The sequence below is a fragment of the Bufo bufo genome, chromosome 7 (genome assembly GCF_905171765.1).
Source record: "Bufo bufo chromosome 7, aBufBuf1.1, whole genome shotgun sequence".
NCBI lineage: Eukaryota > Metazoa > Chordata > Amphibia > Anura > Bufonidae > Bufo > Bufo bufo.
Genome location: NC_053395.1, coordinates 199,296,370 through 199,313,103, shown reverse-complemented (window position 1 = coordinate 199,313,103; position 16,734 = coordinate 199,296,370). Strand labels below are relative to the sequence as shown.

The 16,734-nt window shown below is 43.7% G+C and overlaps 1 protein-coding gene across 2 annotated transcripts in view; it reads right to left on the bottom strand.

Moving 5' to 3' along the window:
- BAZ2B (bromodomain adjacent to zinc finger domain 2B) overlaps positions 1 to 16,734 on the bottom strand; it is a 312,108-nt gene that overhangs the window by 227,053 nt on the left and 68,321 nt on the right. For both annotated transcript variants that reach the window (XM_040441910.1, XM_040441913.1), the window contains exon 2: positions 8,644 to 8,684. The gene's annotated coding sequence lies outside the window, so the exon portion shown is untranslated. The remainder of the gene's footprint in view (positions 1 to 8,643; positions 8,685 to 16,734) is intronic.

Below are 16,734 nucleotides of genomic sequence, written 5' to 3'. Positions count from 1 at the left end.
ACTAATATGTACACCCCTGTAAGTATACACACGGCTCTAGCTAAAACCTAAAAATTACTGAACCTTGGAAATCAGGGGGGCTGCCTGGGTGAAAATGTGGGTATGTCCGCGTTCTGCTCTGAACCTGGACAACCCCTTAATTGGGTTATTTATTTTTTTAATGGATTTTTTCAATAAATAATTATTGTTAAGGCTTTATTCACACGTCCGTTTTTTCTTTCCTGATCTGTTCCGTTTTTTGCTGAACAGATCTGGACCAGATCTGGACCCATTCATTTTCAATGGGTCCTGGAAAAAAACGGACAGCTCAATGTCAGATTTTTTTCAGGACCCATTGAAAATGAATGGGTCCAGATCTGGTCCAGATCTGTTCAGCAAAAAACGGAACAGATCAGGAAAGAAACAACGGACGTGTGAATGGACCCTAAGGCTACATTCACACGTCCGTGGTGTGTTGCGGACCCGCAAATTGCGGGTCCGCAACACACCAGACCGTCACCCCCATAGAAATGACTATTCTTGTCCGCAAGCTGCGGACAAGAATAGGACATGCTCTATCTTTTTGCGGAGCTGCGTACCCAAAATCGGGGGCGCGCTCCGCAATTGCGGCTGCAGACAGCACACTGTGTGCTGTCCGCATCCATTCCGTCCCCATAGAGAATGAATGGGTCCGCACACTTTCCGCAAAATTGCGGAAAGGATGCGGACCCATTTTGCGGACGTGTGAATGGAGCCTAATAGTCCAGTTTGAGTGCCGGAATTTTTCAAAATTTTTGGGAATCTATTGAACCTGTTGCCAAATCAGCGTTTCCTGGACACCGAGTATGGACATTTCCTATGGACATGCTGTTACAACATAATGTGGTGAGTGGAATTTTTCCTTTTTCAGTTTTTTTTTTTTGTATATCCAGCCTCAGCCCCTGTGATAAACCTGGTGCAGGCACCAGTTTTATCCCATTGACATCAATGGAGAGGTGGCCGTTCTTAGTGGTGACCCTCTTGATTGAAGTCTATGGGAGTTACGTAATGAGCACTGCTAAGCATATATACAGCGTGAGGGGCCTAGTCCACATATCCAAGCTTCTGGATGACTCTGGTGTGAAGAAGGGGAAGGAAAGAATGTTATTGGGGATAACTGCAGTCACTCTGCAAGTTACCGTTTTTGAGCATATCCATTATGTGAATGTCGTCCAAGACTGCAATTTCATGCTTATGGGTGCAGCATGACAGTCTCCATATGGGTCTACTTTCTCCTGGGAGAAAAGCCCCTGCCAGATATCAGAAGTGATAGCTGTCGGCCAAACAAGCGTTCGGAGGTCAGCTATCTAATGTGCGGGCTTTGAGACTATGGAGAGAAAGGTAGAAGGGATAATTGACCACCAGGCACCTCTACTGCTACTAATCTCCAGGGAATCAATAGATTCAGACAGAAGGCGATGCAACTTGTCCAATTCATTTCCCTTTGACATCAGATACATTATCGCCTTACATGCTAAATGGAGCATTGGACTGGTCCAGCATTGAGCTTAGGTTCTGACACTGCAATGATACCACATTTTTGGGTATACACCCTGAGAAAAATAGCCTGATCTATACATGTAACCACAGACTTCAGGAGTCCAACTTACGTTTTCCCGTGGGCTGCGCATTTCAATACAACTACAGCGGGGGAAAATATATTGCAAAACATACATTCTTGGGGGGGTGAATGGCAGATGCCTGCAGCCTGTATACTTATATTTTTGCCTTTCAATATTGGAAAGCCTCTGACGAAGGGGGCATTCACATGAACATATTTTCAGTCCGCAAATCGGAGGCAGACCCATTGATTTTAAGGGGGCCGCAAAAGATGCGGACAGCACACAGTGTCCATTCCGTGGCCCTGCAAAAAAGTAAAAATAAAAAGATAGAACATATTCTATGCTTGTCCGTTTTGCAGACAAGAATAGGTCTTTCTAACAAAGGGCGGGACGTGATGATCAGCAAAATGCATAACGTACATGGTCGCTATCCGTGGTTTGCGGATCCACAATTTGCGGACCGCAAAACGGATACAGTCGTGTGAATGCCCCCTTAGCAGATCAATGGATTTAGAGTACTATGGGTATTCTGTTCAGGAGAAAATAGAAAGGTTTTATTAAATTTCACCGTCGCAGTATTGTTGAGAGGCCCCTGCGCAAATATCCCTGCAGGAATCCTGGAGACATCCTGAAGAGCCCTTGTTACTTTCTATATAAGAAGGCACACAAAGCACATATATAGTACATAGCCCTCTCTAGATGCTGCATTCCTTAGCATAATCTTTTGTTCTTCCTAGCAAGCTCATTTTAACCCCATGGCTGCCTGCGAGGTCCTGAGTGTAATTTGCGAGCAATGTGTTATTTGTCTCTTCCTGATTAACTGGGCCCCAGTTCAAAGCCTGCCATACATTTGTCAGCATTTGTGAAAGAAAACCAGAGCAGAGTACATGTGTCTTCAATATGCCGGTGACAGAGCGCTATTTTCACTTGTAGACCTCTTACCATGTGGAAACAAGGAGAAGAGGCCAGTATTGTGACGGGGTGACGGTACTACAAGTTATGACTTATTCCTCGCCACAGACAAGAGCATTTGGATTGAGTTAAATTCCGAGATGAACAGAAAATGTACTCATGGGAACCTTAATCTATTCTTTATGTTAGTCATGTTGTCTCATATTTGTAGAAATCAGAATGTAACTTTTTTATGTGTTTTGCATTATTTTAGAATGGCACAATATAAGTATTATTATTATTATTATTTTTTTAAAATAATTTAAAAATAAATAAAAAAATAATTTATATTGTGAAGATAGTGGGGTTAGTTATTTATTCCAGTCTTAAATTCCCCCCTACACTGCCATAAAAACGACTCTAGCCCCTGGAGTAGTCCCGACCCCGGTACGGTCTCCAACACGCCCCCGCTCTAACAAACTGCCGAACACAGCATAAAACCCCTACCAAATGTTGTCAGCGGACGGTTAAAAAAGGGACTTAAGACTATTTTTATGACTAAAATAGTCGCAAGTCTCTTAATAAATGACCCCCAGTGTAGCATGGTGGCAGGTACTGAAGGGGTGTATATCTCACCCAGAATGCTCAGATGGGTGAGGTAAAAGAATCCAGGAAAGCTGGGTGATTTCAGCAATGTGTAGTTTGCTGAGGCACTTTCTTTAACTTGTTTTATGGGCCTGGATTTTTATGGAATGGTGGGTAGGCTGATAGAGGGACCTACCATTCCCTCCCCAGTCCAGTACAACTATTTCCCCTAGCCCAAGGCAAACCCAGGCATAGCTACTGGGATCATTACTGGGGGAATAAATACAGGGCTGAGAGCCTTATTCAGTGTCAGAAGAATGGAAGCTGTATCACCTATTGGCTGTGTAAAGCTGCCTGTGTTGCTGAGTGTTTTAGGTGAGGAAACCTGTGTTTAGTTAGAACCCAGACGGACAAGATATATTCTTTATGTTATATGTCCTGTTGCCGTGTGATTCATACCAGTGAATGTACAACTTGGATGCCACTATTTTGTTTTATTTTGGAAAAAAATAAATATTATTTGGACTTTTAAACTGCGGGAGCCTGTGAGGTGCTATTGCCAACCCTGCCACAAGTATGGACCCACAACAATAGATACAATTTGAAAGTCGTTTTAAAGGGGTCATCTGGGCATTTAAATAAAAATGTCTGGGAATGGTGTAATATAAAATAAGTAATAATCTTGAGAGATAAAATGTGACAATTTAGTCAATCACTTCCTTCAGTGATGGCCCACCTCAACTGGTGATTGGCTGGGCAGTCACATTTTCAGTTCTGATATGAGAGGGACTGGGAAGTATAAACTGGGAAGCGTAGGGACATGAGCGGCAGTGTTTGCTATGGTATTACTTATTTGGTGATTTTATACCATTCCAAGCCATTTACCAAAATGTTATTGACCAGATCACCCCTTTAATGTTGATCTCTTGGGGGAAAAGTCCTGTGTAATAGTGCACGCGTCGTTCACTGATATGGAGGTGTTGGCTGGATATAGGCACTGCATTACAGATCCATACAACAACTTTTTATAAAACTTTGTTGATAATTCCCGATTTCAGTTATTTGACCATCGCTGTATAGCCATTTTTATAGTTTTTGGAAAGTAACTTGATACGAACACTGTCCCTTTGTTCAACCTCAAAGAGCTGTAATTACAATTGGCAGATGCTTTGTCTGATCCCCCACTTACTAATAAAATGATTCTGCAGTTTAAGGTGGCTTTAGACTCTCGTTCCCAACAATCTACCTGTGTAAAGGTGCAGCCGATCGCCAGATGAATGAGCGAAACACTCGTTCATTGAGTGAAATTTGTGGAGGTGATTGCTGCATGTAAATGTGCTGCTTCACCCCCACTGAACGAGGCTTCATTCCCGACTATCTGCTGCTCATCTGCCCGTCTAAATCCACCTTTAGCCTACATTGCTAGACTTCATCCCAACTTTTCTCAGACGTTACTGATAGACGAGACAAAATATTTTTTCCTTAGAACATGGCTCACTTTTCTAACATATGAGCAACATGGCTCAAATTTGTCAAGATCTGGCTTATGAGTGTTTGTCTATATAGTTCACACTTTTTAATACTTTTTTCATAAAGTTTGGATTGGGTTATCGTTACCTCAAGTGCAAAAAAGTGATGTGAATAAAAAAATTCAATAGTATGTGGTCTAAAGCTGGCCATATACATTAGTCTTTTGTCGGCCGTACGCACTGGGTTCGCCGACAAACTAAAAGGTATATTAGACAGGCAGATTTTATGCCCAATGATCGTTACTGATCATCTGGCAGTCTAATACTACCTCTTAATGCCCGATGAAAGAGCAAACGCTCATTCATCGGGCAGTCCAGACCTTTCAGCATGCAGAAAGATCTGGATTTTCCGGCAGCAGATTGCGCTGCCTAATAGCGATCCGCTGCTGGCACTCCTCTGTCCTGCATGGGAATGAGCAATGGGATAGCGATCGCTCCTCCCCATGTTGCGGAGAATATTGCTGCATGTAATAGCATCCGTGTCCTCTACTAGCTATCTGACGGTTGACAATCGCTAGCAGCATCTAAGTATCTAATACACCCTTAAAGCGTGTGGGGAGCTCCTGACTCTCCCCGAGATCATTGGGAAGCATCGGGCAAAATGAATATTTTCACACAATCCTATTGTTCTTCCGATAGATGTGTCTGGCAGCGGCTTTCTCTGCTCTCCCCATAGAATACACATACACGTTTGGCTGGGCTGAAAGTGTATTTGTACAGGGAAGCTGGGAGGGAGTTGGAAGAGATAGCTATTGAATGTGTATGGGCAGCTTAATGCAAGCCCTACCAAAAAAGTAAAAAAAAAAAAAACAACTCAGAGCCAAAATACCCTGCAGGGCCAAGAACAAGTGCTCACCCCCACACCAAATCTCCAGACTGCCATTCAAGCATCTCCAAGATCTTGACATCTAGGTATTGCTCCTCTGTAAGGGTGAGCTGGTTTTGCAAGAGATGAAGAACCCCAGGGCCACATAACCTCTGTCTAGACCAGTGGTGCCAGAGGGGGCGCTTAGAGCCCTCTCTGTGGGCACCCGCTCCTTGGAAAAAGTCTAAGATGTGCCAATATGCCTTAGACTTCTCCTTCCATTCATCAGCGCAGGGCGCGCTATGAACGGCACAGGCAGCGCACTGAATGTAGGCAGGCTGTTATAGCTAAATGATAAAGTACATGGAAGATATATTGTATAGACTGTAATATTCAGGGTAAATTACCCTGTTGGCACTTTGCGATAAATAAGTGGGTTTTTGGTTGCAGTTTGGGCACTCTGTCTCTAAAGGTTTCGCCATCACTGGTCTAGACCATCAGGCTTACCATGTTTTTCAATGGTTGGTCCTACTGGAAAATAAGATAAGAAAATATGGTAAAGCCATCCAAATTCTTCAGACTATGAAAGATCATCTCAGTATTTTTCAGCTAAGGCTTCGTCCACATCTGTGTTCGGTATTCTGTTTTGGCAGAGAAGCAAACTACTGGAATTACAATATCCGGCGTACGCAGACACTGCCGGACTCCATTTACTATAATAAGATCCGTCAGGTTTCCGGGAAGAATGCAGTGGTATTTTTCCATCAGAAAACCATCATTCTTGCTGGATCCCGTTACAGTGAATGGGTATCTGACAGACCTTGGCAGTGACCAGCTATGCCAGATATAGTAATCCCAATAGTCTGCTCCTCTGCCGGAACAGACTAGTGGATTTACCGAACGCAGAGGTGAAAATTGACTCAACTTCTCATTCACAAGCCCGTGTCTGGGAATGGCTGCCCTTGCCTTCCATATGTGGCCCATCCTCGTTCTACATATAAAATAAGCGATCTGTCCGAACACTCCCCTTTATCTATTTTGCATTAGAAGGGTTGCATGCCTGACTTGTGATTGTCTTATTCAGCTCACAATGAAGCAAGCATTCAGCTGGCACAAATCCACATAAAAGAAAAAAGCAAACAGAAAAAAGCCAAAACACTGAAGGGTATATAAAGGACTGGCAAATTATAGAGAACGTCTCCGTTCAGATGTATCTTTTTTATATCATCATCTGACAAAATATTGTTGAGAAGTGAGGGTTGCAATGCAATTTCCACACAGTTAAATGAGCTTTGGGAAAGGTGTATCATCCTCCGAAGATCCCGGTTAGATATTATGTGATACAGTATTAATTTAATGGTATATATTGTAAAAGCTTCACTACGCACTTTACTGACATCAAGTATATGAATACACAAGGGGATGGAAATTCTGTACAGGTACGTCTAAGCCTATATTTGAAGTTTTCCATATATATGAAGAGGAAGAAGCACCAATATCTAGGATATATATGACTGACAGGGACAGGGAGGCTCTGTCTGTTGGGGGTTGCTGCTATAAGACGACAAGGCAGTCACACAGAGGCCGGAGAAGGGGTCTCTGACCTCCAGCAGGCCACCTTCAGTACAGACACACTGACATGGACCATATACCGATGAACTGATTACTATATTGTTATTGCTATCAAGCAGCTTTTATGAAGACTAAAATCGAAATATTATTTTTATAAAATTTTTGGTTAACCCTCCTGATTTATCCCTCACTCCAATCAACACATACACTACATTTGGAGAGGATTTTAGATTTTTTTTCCCCACATGTATTTTACAATCCCTCAGCACTTTTGAATATCAAAGCCCATTGGCAATAGATTTTTACTGGTGGGTACCTTCGTTTTAAGCAACTTGTGACCAAAGTCGAACAACTATGGACTGGAAGATGCCTTCCATACTTCATACATTAGTAGAAACATAAGGGATGATATATCTTAGCCCGGTGGCTGCCGGATCTACCATAGCCTGCCGGCTGCCGGAGGCGTACGCCTTGTCACAGGCCGTCTGTGCATTTAGGGACGTAGATTTAAAGGGGTTTTCCAAGACTTTACAACTGATGACCTATCCTCAGGATAGGTCGCCATCAGTATCTGAACGTTGGGGGTCCGACACCCAGGACCCCTGCCGATCAGCTATTTGAGAAGTTAGCGGCGTTTGCAGTAGCGCCGCGGCCTTCTCTCAGCTTTTCCTAGGCCAGTGACATCACATTCATCGGTCACATGGCCTTGGCACAGCTCAGCCCCATAGAAATGAATAAGGCTGAGCTGCTATACCACTATACAATGTACGGCTCTGCGTTTGGTGAGTGAGGAGAAGGCCGTCTCAAACAGCTGATCGGCGGGGCTCCCATTTGTTGGACCCCCACCGATCAGATACTGATGACCTATCCAGAGGATGTAAAGTCTTGGAAAACCCTTTTAAGCGTTCTTCTACCCCAGAAAACTGGACGGAGTAAAAGATGATAAATGTGGTGGAGCCACCGACCCCCTCCCACCCTCGTCACGCCACTTTGCGGTGAAAAACATTTTGCTCAAGTGGCTTTGAAAAAGTTGTAAACATGCAGTTTGCGTTTGTTTCACACCACAAATGGCGTGTCCTAATAATAAATCTGGCCCATAGATCGGACAGGATTGGTTTCCCCTGTCCAATCCAATGATTTACCCAAAGTTTATCAGGAAAAAGGGCTGATAATCGTGACTGATAACTGTTAGACAACTGTCAGTCCCTGTCGGACTCCAGAGTGTTGTATTATAGTAAATTGGAGACGGGTGGCGGTACAGCAGACAGTTCTTGCGCCTTTACAGCAGAAGCATTATACAGATGTGCGGATAAGCAATCAATGCAAACATTTTCCGTCACTGTCATTTTTGTCACCATGTAACGTCATCACGCACGGGTGGTGAACAAGAAGGACCGGGGATCACTGGTGAGGAAACAGCACAGAATCAATATGGTAAGTATATTGCAGTATTTTATACTGTTCAACTTTGGATATGGAAAACCTTAGTTAGAAAACCCCTTGAAGTGATGTCACCACTTGTCACCATCTGACCTAAGGTACTATCTGATACTTGGACACATCATGCCGAAGTAGAGCATGGGCAGTACATTGCTACAGTATCGGGAAACCAAGAAAGGGAGGACTATGTAAAGGAAACCCAATATACAACAAGTGCCTGTTTGTATAAATGTTCACTTACTTTAAGATACGCAGTCAGTTCTGTGACATCACTCTTGCACACTGCAACAGAAATACAAAACGATTAAATAAGGAAATATAAAATTCAAACATTAAAACCAGCTGGTCGCAATAAAATTGCGAGATTAGTCACAAAGTTACTTTAGTTACTTTTCTTCTTGCACTTTGAGTCTTCATATTGCGGCAATGTCCATGGGGCTATGGTTCCCCGCCAACATGAAGTCGCTGCTGAGTCACATTGTGTCATTGAGTGTTTAAATAGAGAATGATTAGTAAATGCCTATACAACTATCACAAAAATGTTCTGGTCATGTTGAAAATTTTGCAATACTTGCTGTGGAGCCTTTGCCTCATTTTTATATTATTTTGAGAGAAAGAGCGAGTCTGTCAGTTCTCCAGACTGTAGTAAATAATTGTATTCCTCATACTATAACAATGCTGGAGCATCTTCTCTTATACCTTATATTTGTTGTACTGTTTCCCTGTTATTCCTACTGGAAATGTGTGATTAAATTGACAACTGGGTGTTACCAGTTAGGGGGAGGGGTGTCCCTACATACAGGGACACTTTCCAATAAGAGCTGACCGTGTGTGTGAGATGCCCAGCTGTCAATTTAAACCACAATTTTTTAAAGGGAATAACAGAGCAACGACACAATGCAGACTTTTAAGAAAAAAAATATCCAAAATATTTATTTTGGGGGAAATACAAGTATTTACTACAACAGGCCTTTAACATTATCCTATAACCAGTAGTTGCTGCACAGTAGCCTGGCAGTGTAGTCTCCTCCTGTCCTGCCTTCTAAAAGATGTGAGGCAATGTTCTAGGACAGTGTTCCTCAACTTCAGTCCTCAAGGCCCACCTACCGGTCACGATTTGAGAATATACCTCAGAATGAATACCTGTGGTAAGTCCTGATGCACTGACACTAATTATATCACCTGCTCAATACTAAGGAAATCCTGAAAACATGACCGGCAGGTGGGCCCTGAGGACCGGAGTTGAGGAACCCTGTTCTAGGATACAAAGCCAGTCTGCCCTACAGAAATTAACGATTATTCTGGTCAATTCTGGCCATTAAATGGGGCCGCAGGAGACTAACAAATCTCAGAAAATAACGAACACCTATTATGAATCTGTATGTTTTTATGTTGGCCAGCTACTTATTAAAAATGAAAACGGACGGGAGACAACATCAGTGCCTTTTACTTTTATTGCACCAAGTAAAGAACTAATCCAAAATAATCTGATAAATCTGAAATATGTACTTAATACATAATTAACAAAAAGCTAAATAAGGCCTCATGCAGACAAGGCACAGTGTGCTGTCCGCATCCGTATGTCATTCTGCAAATTACAGAACTTGTCCTATACTGGTCCGCAAAATGCAATCCATGAGCCGGGTGTAGTCAATAGGTCAGCAAAAAATGTGATGGCACATGGGAGGAATCCGTATTTTGCGGATCACAAAACAGATACGTCTGTGTGTATGAGGTCAAAATAAAATGCATAGTATGCTATAATAATTTATAACGTCACAACAACTAGCAAATGATCCAAGCAGCATAACATAACCCTGTATTTTATAAAGAGCATTTGCTCCAAAAACAAATGGAAAAAAAACAAACAAAAAAACCCCCCCAAAAAAAACACACCATTCAAGAGTACCTGAACTGGCAGAAAATTTTTCAGAATAAGCTCTAATGCGTGTATACATGAGTGATAATGCTATATCTGGCCATTATATAACTGTATCTCGCACTTGCTGCATCTATAATTCTCAGGTGTCTCTGAGCTGATGAAAGCTAGCTGCTTATCCTGCCTGCCCATAAAATACACATGGAGACAGCAGAATTTGCTCCCTAACCCTTTCTCATTCACCCAGAATCAGTCGGAAACAGCATACAGGACATCATAGAGAAGTACTGAGCAGTATAGATGTGAATAAAGCAGTTGGGGAGAGATAAAAGACATACTATTAGCTGCTGAAATATTCCTGTGCCATCTGGTCCATGTACACTTCCTCCCCACCTCCCTTCTCCATAGACTTCAACAGTATTAAGTAATTTGATCCTTTAGTGAGTAGACAGCCCATTTTGGCTTCTCAAGATGAATTTCAGATACATTTCAAAAAGAGAGGAGGAGTTAAGAAAAGGGGGAGGGGGATAAGAGCAGGGCCGGTACAAGGCAGGGGCCGAAGGAGCGGGTGCCCTGGGCGCTACCATTTGCGGACAGGAGGGGGGCGCAGGTGAAGTGCCAGCAGCAGTGGCGTCGCCAGGGGGGGGCCAGAGGGGGCCACGGCCCCCCCTACATCATGCTGTGCCCCCCCATGTGCCCCCCCAACTAAAATGACCCCCCCCCCCCCAAGTGAGCAGCCGCCGCCGGGCACAGGGAGATGAGCGCTTCCATTGCGCTCATCTCCATTGTAAACTGTCTGTGCCAGCGGAGGTGCAGGGGAGGGAGAGGCGTGTCCTTTCCCTTTCCTCTGATAGGCTGCAGGCAGGCACCGAAGTGGAGGAGAGGCCCCGCCCCCTAATTACTCCTGTTTACCTTTCTAAAGCTAAAGGACCTTTGATGGTCACAGGACCTTTGATGGTTTCGTCACAGGACCTTTGATGGTTTCATCACAGGTCCTGTAAGGGAACTGCACAGTGTAAAGTGTAGTTCCCAGGTTAGAACAGTGCATCTGCCAGGACCTGTGATGACATCATCTTCAACATCACAGGTCCTGCAGAATCTAGCAAAGGAACTGCACCAAAAATGGTGTAGTTCCTAGGTTTCAAAGGTACATCTGCCAGGACCTGTGATGACATCATCACAGGTCCTTCAACCCCTAACAGCAAGTATTAAAAGTTCACAAGCAGCTCTGTATTGATCCATACAGACTGGAATGGAGAGGTAAGAGGAGGTCCTCCACTTTTCATCATTTACCCCCCCCCCCTCCATGCCCTGTTTTTACTCATTGCTCACTCATGTATACTACTTCAGACAGTTACCACTACCTCATGTACCTCACAGTGACTATAATGCATAACTGACCACATATTTCTATAAACACTGCATCTACAGTATTATACCTTCTATGTGTCACATCAATACACTGCTCTGTATATATATATATATATATATATATATACACACACATACATGCACACACACTGCATATATTACACAGTATTATACATGCAATATGTACAGATATATAGTATATACCGCAGTGCACTGATATGTGAGGTATGAGGTATAATAGATGCTGTGTGTACAGATATCAGTACACTTCTGTATATACTATATATGTGAGGTACGAGGTATAATAGATGCAGTGTGTACAGATATATAGTATATACAGCAGTGTACTGATATGTGAGGTACGAGGTGTCAATACACTGCTGTATTTACTATATACCTGTACACACTGCATCTATTATACCTCGTACCTCACATATTACACTACTGTATATACTGTATACACTGCATATATTATACCCCGTACCTCACATATCAGTACACTGCTGTATATACTATATACCTGTACACACTGCATCTATTATACCCTGTACCTCACATATCAGAACACTAGGGAATATACTATATACCTGTACACACTGCATCTATTATACCGCGTACCTCACATAACTGTACACTGCTGTATATAATATACATCTGCATCTATTATACCTCTTTTGTGTGCCAGGGCTGTTTTGTAATCCCATTCCGGCCCTGATGGCATAAATTATAAAACGCAGCAGCAAGAATAGTTCATGGAACAAAGGGAGGGGCTATAAAAGGGGAATGGGGGCCCAATTTAGATTCCTGCTATGGGGCCCAGTGATTTTTATGTACGCCCCTGGCTGCAGGCACTAGGCCGGCAGCCTATCAGAGGCCGGCGCAATGACGTCATCGTGCCGCCTGAGCCTTACATTACAGCGTGGGATACAGAAGGAGGCTGCATCGCATCGCTGACACTTAGGTAAGTATAAGTGGTTTTTTTTTGTTTTTTTTTACAATAGTGTTACTGGCACATTGGGGGGGCTTATTACAAAACTGGCACATGATGATGGGGGGGACTTTATACTGGCACATGATGATGGGGGGGAACTTTATAGTGTCTGTGACTTTCAAAGTCCCACAGTCCTTTGTTCTATTGCTTTAAGTATATTCTTGTTTTGAAACAACATTGATTCTTTCTTAAAAACGGGGGGGGGGGGGGGGGGCGCAGTTTGCCATCTTCGCCCTGGGCACCAAATGGCCTTGTCCCAGCCCTGGATAAGAGTTCCGCTACATGGAGATCTTGGTCGCATGACAGCTATTGCACCCAACGATTGCAGTGGGATTGCAGTGTAGCAGTGCTAGTATAGAAATGAATGGGGTCGCAGTGTGACTCGCATGTTTGCCACGACCACAACCCCAGAATCTAAGAAAATCCAGCAGTGTTGGATTTTTTGCGATTCTGGGGTTGCAGTCACGACATAAATATGAAATGCGCTGTGAACGCATTTATTTATATTCTAGCACCGCTACAGTGCAATCCTTGGGCGCAACAAGGATCGAGGAGTAACCGAACACTACAATAGCTGATAACTTTAGAACAAAGCATATTTCTCTGATTTCTCTGATAAGATATATTACAAAGTTTCTCATAAATGGCTGTTCTTTTGATTTATGCAAAGTTGTCTAAAAGTACAATTATTATTTAAATATGAATCCTTCAGATGTTTGTCATTTATAAAAAAAAAAAAGGGTTTTCACACAATTTTTCTAGATTCCTGAAAAGCAAATCTTCTTATATATCAAGTATGAATGAAGACTGGATGCACACCTACACAACTAGGCAGACTTGCCGTTCAGAAAGATAGGAAAGGTGGATAATGATCCCTCTGGGAGCTGGAATGGTGGATATACTGGCTGCCTTCATCTTTCCCAGACAAGAGATTTTGATCCAAGAAGACCATGCAAAGAATTTAAAAGGAAATGCTCTTGAAGGAGGCAAATTGCAAGCTCTTGAGAACAATACCCTCACTTATTTTGACTCAAATCCTACAGATTGCCAATGTTTGTTTCATTCCCCCCCCTGTGACTAATATGTCCAAATAAATGAAATTATAACCAAGCTGGCATCTATTCTTTATAATTAGTGATTACATAATGCTTTCAGCTCAACTGTATTTAAGGCTTACAATCTTATGGCGACCAATGAAGAGTGACTGCTGAACTCCAGGGCAATGAAAGGGTTACAGCAGGCTGTAATCACCCACATGATACATTTTTTTTATGCAAAACAATCCATTTAGGGTGCACCATTAACTTGTCAGCCAACATCCCTGCTGTAAAGCATGCCATAAATAATCCCAGTACATCTGCTGCGTGTTAGCCAGCCCTGAAACACGGGGCCGAGAGCTGCAGAGCTGGCAGGGCCCAGGACTGTCTCTATGGCCGATTATCACAACACAGGACGAGCGATGGAATCAGGAAATTATCTATTTCACTGCGCAGGAAACAGGGACAATGCCAGCAACGTTTCTAAAATGGTCGTGAGAAGGAGACAGGACTGTTTCATACAATAACTCCAAAGACGTACTGATAGGGCTGATAGGGAACTTAGATTGCGAGCCCCATTGGGAAGAGCATGATGCTGATGTCTGTAAAGCGCTGTGGAATATAGTAGTGCTATAGAAGTGCATAAAATAAATAAGTAAATATAATGTGACCTTTTTTTCCATTTAGCCGTAAAGAGGTATTGATCTGATCTGAACAATTAGGCCTCTGAACTGAAGGTGAGCACAACCCATGTGCGCAGCCTCCTCTCCGTCCATCGCTATGAGGCTCCTGAAAATAGCCAAGCACGCCCGATCAGCTATTTTTTTGCAAGTCCCATAGCAGTGAATGGAGAGCAAACCTCACAAGTGCAACCACCTCTCCATTCACCACTATGGGAATGCTGGAAATAGCTGCCATTTCGAAAACTCCCTCAGCGGTGAATGGAGGGCTGCTGCGCATGCTCAGCTGCTCTCCCTTCACTTCGAAGGCTCCATTGTGGAGATAGGATCTCTGGGACCCGCACCTATCTGATATTTGTAGGGTATCCTAGCGATATACTCCCATACACATACACCTTCAATGGTCAGCTGTATGCTCGATCCGCTAACATCTCTCCTGACTATCCGATACTTGTACACTTTCGGTTTGGCTCAATGGGGAGAAAATAGAAAGATACCTTTGGCGGCGGCTTACCTCCTGGGAGAAGCAAAGGATTGAGGCTGACATTGCACACGGCCGATCTTTCTCTCTCCAGTTGTCATCCATCAGGGGAGCTCCCCCGCTACATGTTCTATTGTCGGGTAACAACACTTTAATGTGTATAGGGGCTGTTAGAAGGGTAAGTGGCCACTGACATCCATTCCTAATACATTCTAGAAGGACAGCACTCCACGAAGACAGTGTCCACCGCAAATTATATTGAATTATTTGCAATGGTCGTAAGGTGGCTCAAACTTTTTTCCAAAGGCATACATTGGCATAGTATAATTTTCATACATTCAATAACTCATAGAGGATATTGTAATCCTGCGGAGCCCGATCCTTAAATGGGTTTTCCAGTAAAAAGTATTTTTTAACAAGTTCCTGCAGCATGGTGTCATGCCCTGCTCAGGCTATGTGCGAAGGTCTGCTAGATTAGCAGCACGTGTCTAGTCTTTTGTTTTGTTTTGGAGTCGAGCTAGATCCGCCTTCCTTCAGGTGCACTGGGTGGGGTCGTTGGTTTCAGTTTAAATTACACCCACTCCCAGTGTTCCTTGTGGGTTATAGTTTCTGTCAGGCTCTGTGGAAGTAAGGAAGGAAGGAAGCTTTTCCTGCTCAGAAAAGATAAGTGGTTTTTCTGTTCTCTTGTGGTTTGCTTTCTAGGCTGTTAGAGAGACGTCTGCCCCTCCAGGTTCTGAGGGAGCAGGCTGCCTTTATTCCCCTTTCACCATCTCAGGGATCCTAGGGTATTTTCAGCCCAGGCACGAGGACACATTATTCCCACCTTAAGGGTCTGAATGTGGGCATAGCAGTATAGGGAGAGCTGGTAGGGATTTATCAGGAGGTGACCTTGATCCCTAGCTTCTCGCCTAGAAACTGGTTTGTTTGTTTTTCTATGTATTTGATATCCTGTCCGCCGTGACACATGGCCCCTGAAACAGAGGATTCATACTTACCTGTTCCAAGTAGCTCCGGTGCTGCCTCCGCTATCCATCTTTTGATCCCAGCACCGTTTACATCCGGCTAGCTCTGGGCATGCTCACATGCACCGTTCCATCCAATGACTAGCTTCAGCAGTGATGTGGCCACAAGCAGCATGTCACCACTGAAGCCAGTGATTGGCTGGAGTGACGTCTGTGACCATGCCCATAGCCAGCCAGATGTAAAAAGTGCCAGGACTGGAATATGGGGAGTGGAGGCAGCATGTAGGACTGAAGCAGCGTGGAGCAGGTAAGTATGAATCTTTTGTTGCAGTGGCCATACTGCAGGAACCTTTTAAAACATAATTTTTACCCGAAAAACCCTTTAAAGGAACCCATACAAACCTGCTGATTTAACGGGGTCAGGTTGATGATCATATACGTATAGGATTGTGCCGATTATTCTCCGACATATATTGAAATACAACGACTCAATCCTTCTTTTCCCATCCTCAACATCTGCTGTCAGGACACCACCATACACAAGATGGTTGACTGGTCCGGGTATGGCCATCTCTACCCCCCTCTTCCCATTGAAAACACATGCGCCAAGCCGAGTGTGCATGTGTATGGGGGAGTCGGGAGGAACAGCTTTTGGCCAACAGCTACTGAAGGTCTAGGGCAGGAATGGCCAACCTGCGGCTCTCCAGCTGTTGTAAAACTACAACTCCCACCATGCCCTGTCGTAGGCCAATAGCTGTAGGCAGTCTGGGCATGCTGGGAGTTGTAGTTTTGCAACAGCTGGAGAGCCTCTGGTTGGCCATTCCTGGTCTAGAGCAATCTTAGAAGGTTATAAGCACCGGATGGTGATCCATTAAATAACAGTTGCACACAAAGATGAAAGGTGTTCTCCCCCTACATGTTCTCTTTGATT